At 40.1% G+C, this 13,297-nt stretch overlaps 1 pseudogene; it reads right to left on the bottom strand.

The window, feature by feature from the left end:
* Window positions 1-257: 257 nt before the first annotated feature.
* On the bottom strand, window positions 258-1,696 carry LOC143665984 (non-selective voltage-gated ion channel VDAC1 pseudogene; annotated as a pseudogene).
* Between the last annotated feature and the right edge of the window lie 11,601 nt (window positions 1,697-13,297).

The raw sequence follows: 13,297 nt of genomic DNA, 5'->3' as shown, positions 1-13,297 counted from the left end.
GGTGGAAACAGGTCACGAAGATCTGTCTAAAAAGTTTTTGGAGATGAGTTTGTATGCACCATTAAGCAATGAGCCTCTCCACAACTGGAGTTAGAAAACCTAGGTTCAATTCTCAGGAAGTTACATGTTCATTCATTTGTTCAATAGGAATTTACAAAGTGCCTCCACAATATAGCTTCCACTTTTAACTGTTTCTAGATAAAAAAGAAATCTGACATCTCCAGAGGGACCACTGAGTTCCCCCCAAAGTTTACAGCTTAAAGGACCTTTTTTGGAATCGGGTTTCTTCTGTACCTCTGAAAGGATAACACTTTAAAGCTGAACCGTCTTTAAAGCTGGAGGTCTAGCACAACACTTAGCAATCCTTGCATCCCAGACATACAACATTAAAAGGCACACTATTCTGAAGGTAGCTATGCTGCAAAATAGTTTAAAACAAAATGATTGTGCAATATTCATTTGTGCTTGAAATTCTAGTCCGAGACCAAGCTGTGGTCCCAGCATTGGCGTCCTTGTCATCCAGCAGAGCTGATAGGGTCAGTTTGACACCTGGCTTTAGGGTCTGCGCATATCCTCAACCTGTCAGGCAGGAGTTGTTCATTTTAGCCGAGAAACAACGTGTCACAGTCCAGCTGACACTGGGCTGCTATTCCAAAATGAGTGCTCCTATTTCCTGCCATCCAGGTGAGATTGACAGTAGTCTCCAATTTCTCATCCACTGTTCTAGTTTGCTAGCTGCCAGAATGCAACACACCAGAAACGGATTGGCTTTTAATAAAAGGGGATTTATTTTGTTAGTTCTTTGGAGGAAAGGCAGCTAACTTTCATCTGAGGTTCTTTCTTACGTGGGAAGGCACAGGGTGATATCTGCTGGCCTTCTTTCCAGGTCTCTGGGTTCCAACCACTTTCCCTGGGGTGATTCCTTTCTGCCTCTCCAAAGGCCTGGGCTGAGCTGCAAGTGCTGAGATGAGGTATGAGAAGCTGCTTGAGCTGTGCTACTTTGTGCTCTCTCATTTAAGCACCAGCCAATTAAGTCAAACATCATTCATTGCAGTAGACATGCCTCCTAACTTACTGCAGATGTAATCAGCCACAGATAAGGTTCACGTACCATTGGCTCATGTCCGCAGCAACAAAACTAGTTATGCTCACCTGGCCAAGTTGACAACTGAATCTAACTACCATATCCACCTTCTAGGAAATGGAGCCACCAACCTCCATCCCGTCATTCACATTAATGTGAAGTTGGAATTCAATCAATCTTGTAGCCAACTGCAAAATTGCTCTGTGTCACTCATGACTTGGCAGTCTCAAAATTAGCCAGCCCCAGGGGCCCTGGATTGAAGGCCCGGCAATGTCAAAATTCACGTCTCAACCAGGTTGATGTGCTCCCGTTTGTACCCTGTCTTGATTTTAGCATTTTTTTTGCTGATTCTCCAAGGTGGTCTCGGGGCAAAGGGCACTGCCAGTGTCCATTGCTCCCTAAAGGTCAGACCATATTCAGTCATCTGTACTTGGTTTCCAGACTGCCCATCAGTTTGGTGGTCTCAGTATTGGCTGAGCCTGAGCTTATCAATTCCAATCCATTCTCAGATTTTGTTTTCGAATCGAGTTTTATTAAGCCAAGTCCATAGCCCTTGGGGAGAGCATCCCTGGCAGATTTCCCAGGATGAACACCTGAAGGAGGCAGAGCCATTTTCTGCTCAGAGGCAGTGGCGGCAGGCTCAGCAGTGGCTACAGGGGGGACTGCGATGCAGAGGAAACACCCGACTGATTTTTAACAAAGGTGTAAAAGCAGTTTGATAGAAGAAAGATAGTCTTTTCAACAGATGGTGTTGAAACAATTGAATAGCTGTGAGCAAAAACAAAACAAAACCAAAAAAACAAAACCCTCAAGCTAGGTCTCATACCTTGTATAAAAATTAACTTAAAGAGGATCACAGACTTAAAAAGTAAAACTAAGAGTATAAAACGTTTAGAAATAAAAACATAGGGGAAAAACTTCAGAAACTAGGGCTAGAAAAAGAGATTTTAGACTAGACACCGAAGGAAAAAGCCATAAAAGGAAAAACTGATAAATTGGACTTTATCAAAATTTTAAAATTTTGCTCTGAGAAAAACCCTGTTCAAAGGATAAAAAGACCAGCTAGAGAGTGGGGAAAAAAAATTGGCAAACCACATGTCTAAAAAGGACTATTTTCCAGAATATATAAAGAACTCTCAAAACCAACAGTAAAACAAAACAAAACAAAAAACACCAAAACAATCCAATAAGAGCATGGATAAAAGACATGAAGGGAAATTTCACCAAAGAAGATATACAGATGGCCAATAAGTACAGAAAATATTCAATCTCATTAATCATTAGGGAAATGTAAATAACAATCACAAGACTTTGGACTGGCTAAATAAAAAATATTGACAAGAACAAATGCTGGTAGGACTGTGATGCAGAGAAACTGATCACTCATACATTGCTAATAAGAATGTAAAATGGTGGTGGGCAGTGGTGGCTCAGTGGCAGAGTTCTTGCCTACTGTGCTGGAGACCTGGGTTCGATTCCCAGTGCCTGCCCATGCAAAAAAAAAGTAAAATGGTATAGTCAGTCCGGAAAGCAGTTTGGTGGTTTTTTTAAAAACTAAACATGAAACTACCATGTGGCCCAGCAATTGCAGTCCTGGACATTTATCCTAGAGACATGAAAGTTATGTCTGTATAAAAATAAAAATATTATAGCTTTATTTGTAATAGCCCCGAACTGCAAACAACCAGATGTCCCTCAATGAGTGAATGGCTGAACAAACTGTGGTTCATCCATACCACAGAATACTAGTCGGTAGTAAAAAAGAACAAACTGTTAATACACGCAAAGAACTGGATGCATCCCCAAGATATCTGGTTTAATAGAACAGTTGGATTCTCATATTTCCTTCTGCACTCGTCTCATAGTAGTTTTGGTTGAAGTATATGAAAAACCCAGCCCCCCAGGACATTTAGTTGGAAAAGAGAGGAGTGTTTTAATAGACTTTTCAAATAATTGCAGATATTATTTCTTGATACTACACAAAGAACTTGACAAGCGGTAGTTTTTTGAGATTACTGAAAAATGTATCAGTGAACTTTTCATACTCTGTTACATTAAAATCCATATATCTGTCTTGCACTTTAAAGGGCTCTTTTACTCATGCATGAACTGTGGTCTTGGGGAGTCCGTCAAAGAATCTGGGGACCCACATGGGTTCCTGGACCACACAGTCTGAGACCTGAGGTAGATGCCCCCCAAAACATATTGATATAATGGTGAAATATCAAAACCCTCTGTTCAAAAGATAGACCTGAAACCTATACGAATGAAATGATTAGAAGCTAGGAGAAGGTCTTTCTCCAGGAGATGTAAGAAGGCAAAAAATAAATAAATAAATGGGGGGTAGGGGAACACCTTCCCCTTTGCCCCTTGCTTCTTTGCGGCTCCCTAAATTGGCCTTATGTCACTCTGTGCCACGACACTCTAGTGGATGCTCAGTACACCAGCCTCAGAGGTGACATTTCAAACACTTTTACAAGAAGTTTTCATCCTTCTTTCTAGAGGAAGATGTTGATTGATAACAATGGCTTGCACAGGGAAGGAGGATGGAACCAGCTGTCAGAACTTCCAATCCTGTCCCCCAGCTGAGCTGCCATTAACCAGCTCACACTTAGCTTTTCTCTTAACAGGAACATCATACTTTCCTCCATGAATCCAACCCAGTGAAAGGAAGTCCTTTCCCACTCACAGTGAATAGTAATGCAGGAGAACTCACTGCCACAGGTTGTTAATATAGGAAATAACTAAGCGAAGATTAAAACAAGATTGGACACTTGTCCAAGTAAGGCAAACCATAGCAAGTCTTTATTTTATTTTATTTTTTGGCATGGGCAGGCTCCGGGAATAGAATCCGAGTGTCCGGCATGGCAGGCCACTGAGAAGTCTGCCCCTGAGCCACCATCGCTGGCACCACCCCCATGGCAAGCTTTTAAATCTGTATCTTTAGAATAGCAAAGGATCACTAACTCTTAAAGCTGGGAAGAGATCTCAGGAAGAGATGATGAGGTGTGATTTTTGTTTTGTTTTGTTCTGTTTTAGGGAAAGGCCTGTATCTTATTCTGAAACACTCTGGGCAGTTCTGGGAAAGGATTAGCCACCAAATGCTTATGAGGACCTTGGTAGTTTGTCACATATAACTGTTACATATAACTGCAACACTGGTTCTGTACTTGCTGGTTTGGCCCTATGGGAGCACTGCTACACTGTATCACCTAGGTCAGAGCACTGCTACACTGTGTCACCCAGGTGGGAGCACTGGTACACTGTATCACCCAGGTCAGAGCACTGGTAGACTGTATCACCCAGGTCAGAGCACTGGTAGACTGTATCACCCAGGTCAGAGCACTGTTACACTGTATCACCCAGGTCAGAGCACTGCTACATTGTGTCATCCAGGTGGGAGCACTGGTACACTGTATCACCCAGGTCAGAGCACTGCTACACTGTATCACCCAGGTCAGAGCACTGCTACACTGTGTCATCCAGGCCCCTTGACCTGGGCTTCTCCTCTGCGAACTCCATCTAGGGGCTGTGCCTTTGTGGCGCCTCAAGTCACACAAAGTAGTGCTTAGTTATTTGTTGAAATAAAAAAAATTGCATTTAGCAAACTGGACGTTGAGTCCTTGTTAAGCAGTGAGATAGGACCTTGTCATTCCGGGCTGTTCTAGAATTCTAAGGAAAATGTACTGGGATTCCACAGGTTGCTTTTTTAAAAAATAATTTGTGAAATTATTTTAAATAGTTTAATTTGTTTAAGAAAAGGGATTCTGGGATCAAATCCATGTTTTAAAATGCTTCCCCTTTCTCTTGTCTCAGTATGCCATTTCAGGCACAAGGAGTAAGCGGGTGTACTGCAGAGGCAGAAATAATTTGGAAAGACAGCATTTTTTAAAATTAGTTTTTAAAATTTTTTCTTAAATACTGAAAAACATGAAACAAATGCAAACACTCGTAACTTTTGATCATTTTGTTCTACATATATAATCAGTAATTCACAATATCATCACATAGTTGTGTATTCATCATCATGATCATTTCTTGGAACATTTGCATCTATTCAGAAAAAGAGACAAAAAGAAAACAGAAAAAAATCATACATACCATACCCCCCACCCCTCCCCTTCACCGATCACCAGCATTTCACTCTAAATTTATTTTAACATTTGTTCCCCCATTATTCATCTTTATTCCGTATGCTTTACTCATCTGTTGATAAGGCAGATAAAAGGAGTATCAGACACAAGGTTTTCACAATCACACAGTCACATTGTGAAAGCCTTATCATTATGATATCATCTTCAAGAAACATGGCTACTGGAACACAGCTCTACACGGAAAGACAGCTTTTAAAAACAGAAATTGTCTCTTGGTGTTATGCCAGTGCAGAAGCCAAAGCCTCTTGAGGTATCTTAGAATTGCGGCATGGATTGTAGGTCTAGTGATAGAAAAATATGGATATGAAATTATTGTCCTATATATTTACTTTAAATTCTCCTGGGTCTTGTGAGTATATGAATGTTTTCAGACAGCTCTAAATTAAATCCAATTACTACGCACATGTAAGTATAACAACAACAACAAAAACTCCTCTGTATAATAAAACATTTCCAAGCCCCAGCTGGTGGCCTACTCACAGCAACAATTAATAAGATGTAGCTTGTGTTTTGGAATCCCTGATGAATAGATGAACAGAGGATGCTACTGTAGTTTGTGGCTGCTACCGGGAGCTGAGCATGTTGTACATTTTTAGGCCACGTTGACTTCATTCATGTCTCTTTTCACTCATTCAGTACTCACAACTACTATTTTTAAAACTCTCTACTAGGCTACAAAAACAAACTTTTTAAACCAACATTCAAGACACTTTACTATATTAAATAATTTAATCTTCTGACAACACTAAGACTAGGTAATGTATGATAGGCCCTGCCAAGAGTTTATATTCTTTTGATGGACATAAACACTGAAACAGATAAATATAAAAAAAATATGCATTTCCCAGGGAATTATGGGAGCATGAGAGAGGGAATGGAACTCAAACTGGTGGGTTGAAGGAAAGGTAAGGGTACTTGAATTAAGTCATTTTTTTTTTATTTCATTTACAATTAATTAAACTTTCATGACTTGAAAACATTCTTTAAAATTGGATAATTGATAATCCAATAGACGTCACTTTGTTCAATATATTTCTAAACATTGAAGCATTACATTTGGCCTTGAAATATACCTATTTTCTTCTAAAAATGTAGACTAAATCTGGTTTCTGCTGTTTCAATCAATCTGTTGATTAAATCTTTTTGGAGAGCCACAAGGTTTGCTCCTTGGAAAATAAGAATTTGTGATGATGTGTTGAATCATTAAAAAAGTGCATCTCCAAATGTTCTAAGAAAAGATCATGATGCTGAACATACAACTATGTGATGATATTGTGAGTTACTGATTATATATCAAGAATGGAATGATCATATGGTAAGAATGTTTGTGTTTGCATGTTGTTATGTTTAATTAAGTTTTTAAAAAAGTGCATCTTGGTAGAGTTGAGAGACTATTCTGGAGGTTCCTCCTATGCATGCTTCAGTTAGACATTGCTACCTATCATAACTTGCCAAACCCCAACAAAAACCAATCCTAAAGAACACTTTGGCAATATATAAGATTCTACAAAAGTTCCATGCACTAGGGTAACTTTTCAGAAACCTACAACCCCCAAATGGATCTCTGGACCAGGTAAATCCTGAAACCTGGAGGACCCAGCCTCTCCAGAACATCAGCTAGTTCCATCTCCCTACTCAATATAACTGACAGCCCCTTTCAACATGAGAAATTTAGAATGGCCATAGCCCAAATACCACTAAAGAACGGGATAGAAAGATCAAAGGTGATGGTGGAGTTATACAGAGAAGTTAGGGTTTAACAAATGAATATGATTGCTGAATCATTAAATTGATACATCTTTTAGTCTCCAGTATCTTAGAGAAGCTAGAAGTAAAAACCTAAACTTGTGGAATTGTAACCCATACCAGACTCTGAAATCTGTTCTATCAACTTATTGTTGTGCTATGCTTTTTTTTGTATATATGTTATTTTTCATGAAAAAGAAAAAAAGTTGATTGTTATGATAAGAAAATATTTATTCCTTCTAGCCTCCTATATACTGGAGCAGCTAAAAGGAAAAGTCTGAGATAATGGTATGGTAGCCCATGACAAACTCTGGAATCTGTCTTGTAACTACTTGTTGAAGAGTGCTTTGAAAACTATTGCTTTTTTTCTTTCTTTGCTTTGTATATATGCTATACTATACAATAAAAAATTTTATCTTCTGTTATGTTGATAATGGCCATTCTAGTGGGTGTGAAATGATATCTCATTGTGGTTTTGATTTGCATTTCTCTAATGGCCAGGGACATTGAGCATCTCTTCATGTGCCTTTGGCCATTTGTATTTCCTCTTCTGATAGGTGTCTGTTCAAGTCTTTTTCCCATTTTGTAATTGGGTTGGCTGCCTTTTTGTTGTTGAGTTGGACAATCTCTTTATAAATTCTGGATACTAGACCTTTATGAGGCACACTTATCCACTGTTGGTGGTAATGTCAAATGGTGCAACCACTGTGGAAGGCAGTTTGGCGGTTCCTCAAAAAGCTGAATATAGAATTGCCATACGACCCAGCAATACCATTGCTAGGTATCTACTCAAAGGACTTAAGGGCAAAGACACAAACGGACATTTGCACACCAATGTTTATAGCAGCGTTATTTACAATTGCAAAGAGATGGAAACAGCCAAAATGTCCATCAACAGACGAGTGGCTAAACAAACCGTGGTATATACATATGATGGAATATTATGCAGCTTTAAGACAGAATAAACTTATGAAGCATGTAATAACATGGATGGACCTAGAGAACATTACGCTGAGTGGGTCTAGCCAAAAATTAAAGGACAAATACTGTATGGTCCCACTGATGTGAACCGACATTCGAGAATAAACTTGGAATATGTCATTGGTAAAAAAAAAAAAAAAAAAATTTTTATATAAAGTGCATCTAGTGGGATGCAAGGCTAGTTTAGTGGTAGAATTCTCACCTGCCATGTGGGAGACCTGAATTTGATTCCTGGTCCATGTACTTCCCCCGAAAAAACAAACAAACAGCAAACAAATGAACAAAAAAACCAACCAAACAAAAAGCCAACAAATGGTGCTGCAATAATGGGACACTCACATGGATAAAGAATAAAATGTGGCCCCCACCCTACAGCAGACACAAAAAGAAATGCATCTAGATAATTCGTGGTGGAACACCTTGATCAAAATTTGCAAAATGGCAGCTCACAGTCAGAATTAACTGTTTTGTTTGACTCTTCACAGTGTTGGCAAAATAACTCAATGCAATGTTGAAACATTGGGAAATTTCACATAAAAATTGGTAGATTGCAGATTAAAACTGATATTCCTGATTTTTCTTGGAAAAAAAAAAAACGTAAAATGAAAGAACTGGAAACCCTACCTAGTACTTTGGTATGGGTAACAATTTGCTGGCCCTAAAAAGCAGCTTCCTCTCAGGATATGATAAATTGGTCTTAAAGGGATAAAGGATGAGTTATGGGAAAGGGGAATTACAAGCCTAGGGGATGGTGTAAGAAAAGAGGATGGATATGTGTGTGTGTGTGTGTGTGTGTGTGTGTTGAATTACATGGGTTTCCATGTTGTAGGAGTGTAAAATTTGAGGCTGGGGTCTTAAAGATGAGGTTGGAGAAGAAACCTGGATTATAACCTGGCAGGCTTGGCCTGTGGCCCTGAATTGCCTGGACTTGCTTCTGTAGGTGGTGGGGTCCCTTCAGGTTTTCATCTGCACCCCCATGATCAGATTTCTGCTCCAGGAAGAGGCAGCAGTTGAGGACACCCAACCTGAAGGCTGCAAGTCTAGTTGGGAGGCTGTTATATTGATCTAAGAAAGATGCAGAGTGGCTTGAACTCTAGTAGTGACTGGGGTTGGAAAGAAATAGAAGGAAGGACTTGAGAAAGCTAGAGGAGAGAGTCCATGACTGACAGAATACTGAGTATGAGGGAGGAGAAGAGGACGAGTCCAATGATTCTAACCTCTGGGTGGGCCATGGTGCCACTTGTGTTGGGGGGAGATCACAGAAGAAAGGGCCGTGTAGCTAGGGAGACGATGCTCATTTCTAGGCTTTCAGAGTTTGGGTATGTGTTTGGTTGCCCAAGTAGAGATGTCCAGCAGGCGATTAGAGATAGGCACTTGAGACTCAATGAAAATGACTTATTTAGAGATTCACCTTTGGTCATTATCAGCAGATTAGTGGTGCCATATCTATGAAGGTGTTTGAAATCACCCAAGGAGATTTCAAAGCTAAAGAAGAGTCACAAGTGAGGTGGAATCCCAGGGAATACCAGTTTATGATGCAATAGCATACAGACTGTAACAACTACCAGAAAAGTGTTTACAGCCAGGACCAAAGTCCTGTTCTGGTCTTTTCAACATATTTTCCTTTCTCACGTTCATTCCTCATTTTTTTAAAATTGTAAAATAGATATCACATACAAGAAGAGGACATATAAAGTTTATGATTTAAAGAAGAACAAAATAAACACACCGTATCCAGTTTAAGAAATCAAATATTCCAGAGCATACCTCCCCATGTTTGCTTCTTTCCTTCTACTTCCTCCTAAAAGTAACAAGCCCTATCCTGAATTTTGCATTTTTTAAGTAGTTTTATCGTATATGATACCACTAAACAATATTTTATCTTTTCTCTTTTTGGTGGGGGTCTTTGTATAAATGATACAAAATTGCAGGTATTCTTTTGTGGTAGCCTTTTGTTGTTGATGTCATTTTTCAATACTACGCTTGTGAAATTCATCTTTGCTGATACAGTAGCAACAGTTCATTCTTTCACTGCTGTTTAGTGATCCACACCCCACAGTTTATCAGTTTTCCTGTCAGTGAATTTTGGGCTGTGTACGGGTTTGGGCTATAATTGAACAAGGTTGTTATGAGCCCTCCGGCCCACGTGGCTGGTGGACAAATGCACGTAGGGCTACATCCATTACTGGGATTGCTGAGTAATACCACATGGGCAGCCGTGCTGGTTTCCAAAGTGTTTTTATCAATCTATAATCCCACCTCAGTCATTATCCTTTTTTTTTTTTTAATATATCCTTTTTAAAATTAAAACAAATGTGTTTATTTTGTTGGAAAGAAACCTATATTCAATAAATGGCTTTTGGAAAATAAAAAAGTCCTCACCATTCTAATATCCAAGGACAAAAATATTGCCATTTTAAGCACTCTTAAATAAAGAACGCTTTATTTAAGCATTTTAAAATAAAAGGTGTTTTAACCTTTCCACTCCACATTATTTCCCTTTTTGATTCTTTCAGTTTCCATTTTCCTTACACAGATCCATTTTAAAGGTGAGATTGCTCTTCTGTTGCATTCTCCTTTTCTACAATTTTCTACAATTCCCACTCCCTCCCCCTCCCCCACACCCTATTCCCTGCCCCAGGCGCCAAGGGCAAGGCCACCCAAGTTCGGTATCAAGAAACCCCCTGAGGATTCATGGGCTGGAGCAAAATTCCCACCATCAGAAAAGCTGGAGAGGACAGAGGGGTGGTGCCCTCTGGAAAATCCCACTTTTGGGCTCTCTGTTGAGCTGAGGAAAGTTGTCTTTTTTTTTTTTAAACATGTGTCATCTGTATAATTAGCCTTTGGGGACCAGCAGATATTGCGCCTGTTGAAATCCCAGTCTGTTTCCTGAGCGGAAAGGTAAACAGTTCTGGGATGTGCTCACTATTTCCCAGGGGTTAATTATGAATATAGATGATATTCTGAAAATAGAAACAATGGTACAGTAAGGTGTCCCTGAGGTGGGGTGGCTCCCTGACCGGCTTGCTCTTTGCTAGAAACAAACAGCTCTGGCCTTAACAGAAAGAGCAGACCAGAGCCCCTCGTTTCCCTGCCAGGGCAGAGGATAACCAAGCCACTTCCATTGTCCAACGATAGTGCCAGGAAGGGATGCAAAAGTTGCTCAGCCCCTGGGAAGGGTTGGGTCCCCATTATGGCCAGAAGAGCTATAGTTGGTTCCCAGGGCCTGGCCTTTTTACATCTTGGCTCTGCAACATATGTGGTGTCTCCTGCTGCACCTCTGTAATTAGCCTCCAGAGAATTTCCAGAGGTGAAAGGGCTTCTTCTGAGTATTTATTTGCACAGCAGCAAATGGAGAAAAGGACTCTGGGCATAGTTAACAGTAAGCTTCATTTCCAGGGGTTCTTCACTTTATCCACCCATTAGAAATCATCTAGGCAGCTTTAAAGACAAGGAATACCCAGGTTCCACTCCAGAGATTGTGATATAATGGGACAGGAGTGAGATGGGGCATCAGAATTTTTTAAAGCTCTCCAGTCAGAGCTGAACCTCTCAGAACAGCTCTGTTCCTCTCAGGGACCAACAGTTATTTTTAATTTGCTTTAATAGCTTAATTTGCTTGAAGCTCATATGTGCCAGGAAAGATGCTAAATCCTGAGCGTACATTAGCTCACCATGATTAGACTGGGTTAAAGGTAAGGAAACAGAGGCTCAGAGAGGTTAAAAAACACGCCCACATTCACACAGTAATGTTAGAGTTTAAATCCTGTTATTTCTCAAGAAAGTGTAAAGATGATCTACAGAATAGGAGAAAATATTTGGAAATCATTTATCTGATAAGGATTTAATATCCAGAAAATATAAAGAACTCCTACAACTCAAGTGTAATTTAAACATGGGCCAAGGGCTAGCGTAGATATTTCTCCAAGAAGATATACAAATGGCCAATAAGCACATGAAAAGATGCTCAACATCATTAGCCATTAGGGAAATGCAAATCAAAACCACAATGAGATACCATTTCACACCCACCAGGAGGGTTATTATTTTAAAAACAGAAAATAGCAGGGGTTGGTGAGGATGAGAATAAATAGGAACACCTGGACACTGTTGGTGGGAATGTAAAATGTGGTGCAACTGGTGTGTAAAACAATTTGGCAGTTCCTCAGAAAGTTAAACATAGGATTATTGTATTACTCAGTATAGCAGTTCTAGGTATCTACCCCAAAGAATTGAAAACAGAGACTGGAACAGATATTGGCACACTGATGTTCAGAGCAGCATTATTCACAACAGCGAAAAGGTGGAAGCTACCCAAGCATCTATCAGTTGATGGATGAATCAGGAAAATATTGTATATACATACAATGGTGCATCATTCAGCCATAAAAAGGGATGAAGTTCTGAAACATGCGACACTGTGGGTGAACCTTGAAGATAACATGTTGAGTGTAGTAAACCAGCTACAACAGATATTGTATGACTTCATTTCTATGCAATATGTAGAACAAGCAAATTTATAGAGATAAAAACATATTACAAGGTACCAGGGGCTGGGTGGGGAGAATGGGGAGTCAAGGCTTAATGGGTGTAGGGTTTCCATTTGGGATGATGGAAAAGTGTTGGTGGGAGATGGTGGCGATGGTGACATAACACTGCGAACGTAATTAACACCACTGATTTGTGCAGATGTTAAAATAGGAAATTTTGAGTTGCATATGTGTTACCATAATATAATTTTTCTTTGATCCTTCTGTTTCTTACCTGACAGCCCAAGCTCTCACTACTTTACCATGCAGCCTGAGGCAACCTCTTGGTAGAGACTCTCTTCAAAGAGAGTTTGGGGAATGAGAGCCCTTTTATTCCACATATCAAGTTAGCATGATTTAAAACATGTATGAGGGAGAGATGGAAGAATGCAGGGGAGTGATTAAGAGGAGGGAGTAGCCCAATTTGAGCTTGGGATCAAAATCGCCTCTACAATGAAATCTTTCTTCCTGGAGTTCAGAAGAGCCACAGTTATTGGCTGTGATCTGGGCTCATCCTGCCATGCTGAGCTGCAGGCCTGGACAGGTCTCTGACTCAGTGCTGCAGAGACAGAGCTCATGCTGTGCCTGTAACAGGCACGGGACCCCTTCGTTTGGGGTCCTAAGAGTGCATGGCCGGCTCGGTCGATCACAGGAGATCCTGGCTCAATGCTTCAAGGCACAACCAGGCAGACCAGGCAGGAGGTAGAGATGAGCAAGCTAGGAAGCTGGCAGTGTAATTTTAATTTCTGCAGCCACCCATTTTCCAGTGGGTTACTTTTATGATGAGAAGACTAAATACTAAA

This window comes from Tamandua tetradactyla, chromosome 22, assembly GCF_023851605.1.
Source record: "Tamandua tetradactyla isolate mTamTet1 chromosome 22, mTamTet1.pri, whole genome shotgun sequence".
NCBI lineage: Eukaryota > Metazoa > Chordata > Mammalia > Pilosa > Myrmecophagidae > Tamandua > Tamandua tetradactyla.
The sequence above is the reverse complement of the archived record's forward strand: the minus strand, read 5'-3'. Positions and strand labels throughout refer to the sequence as shown.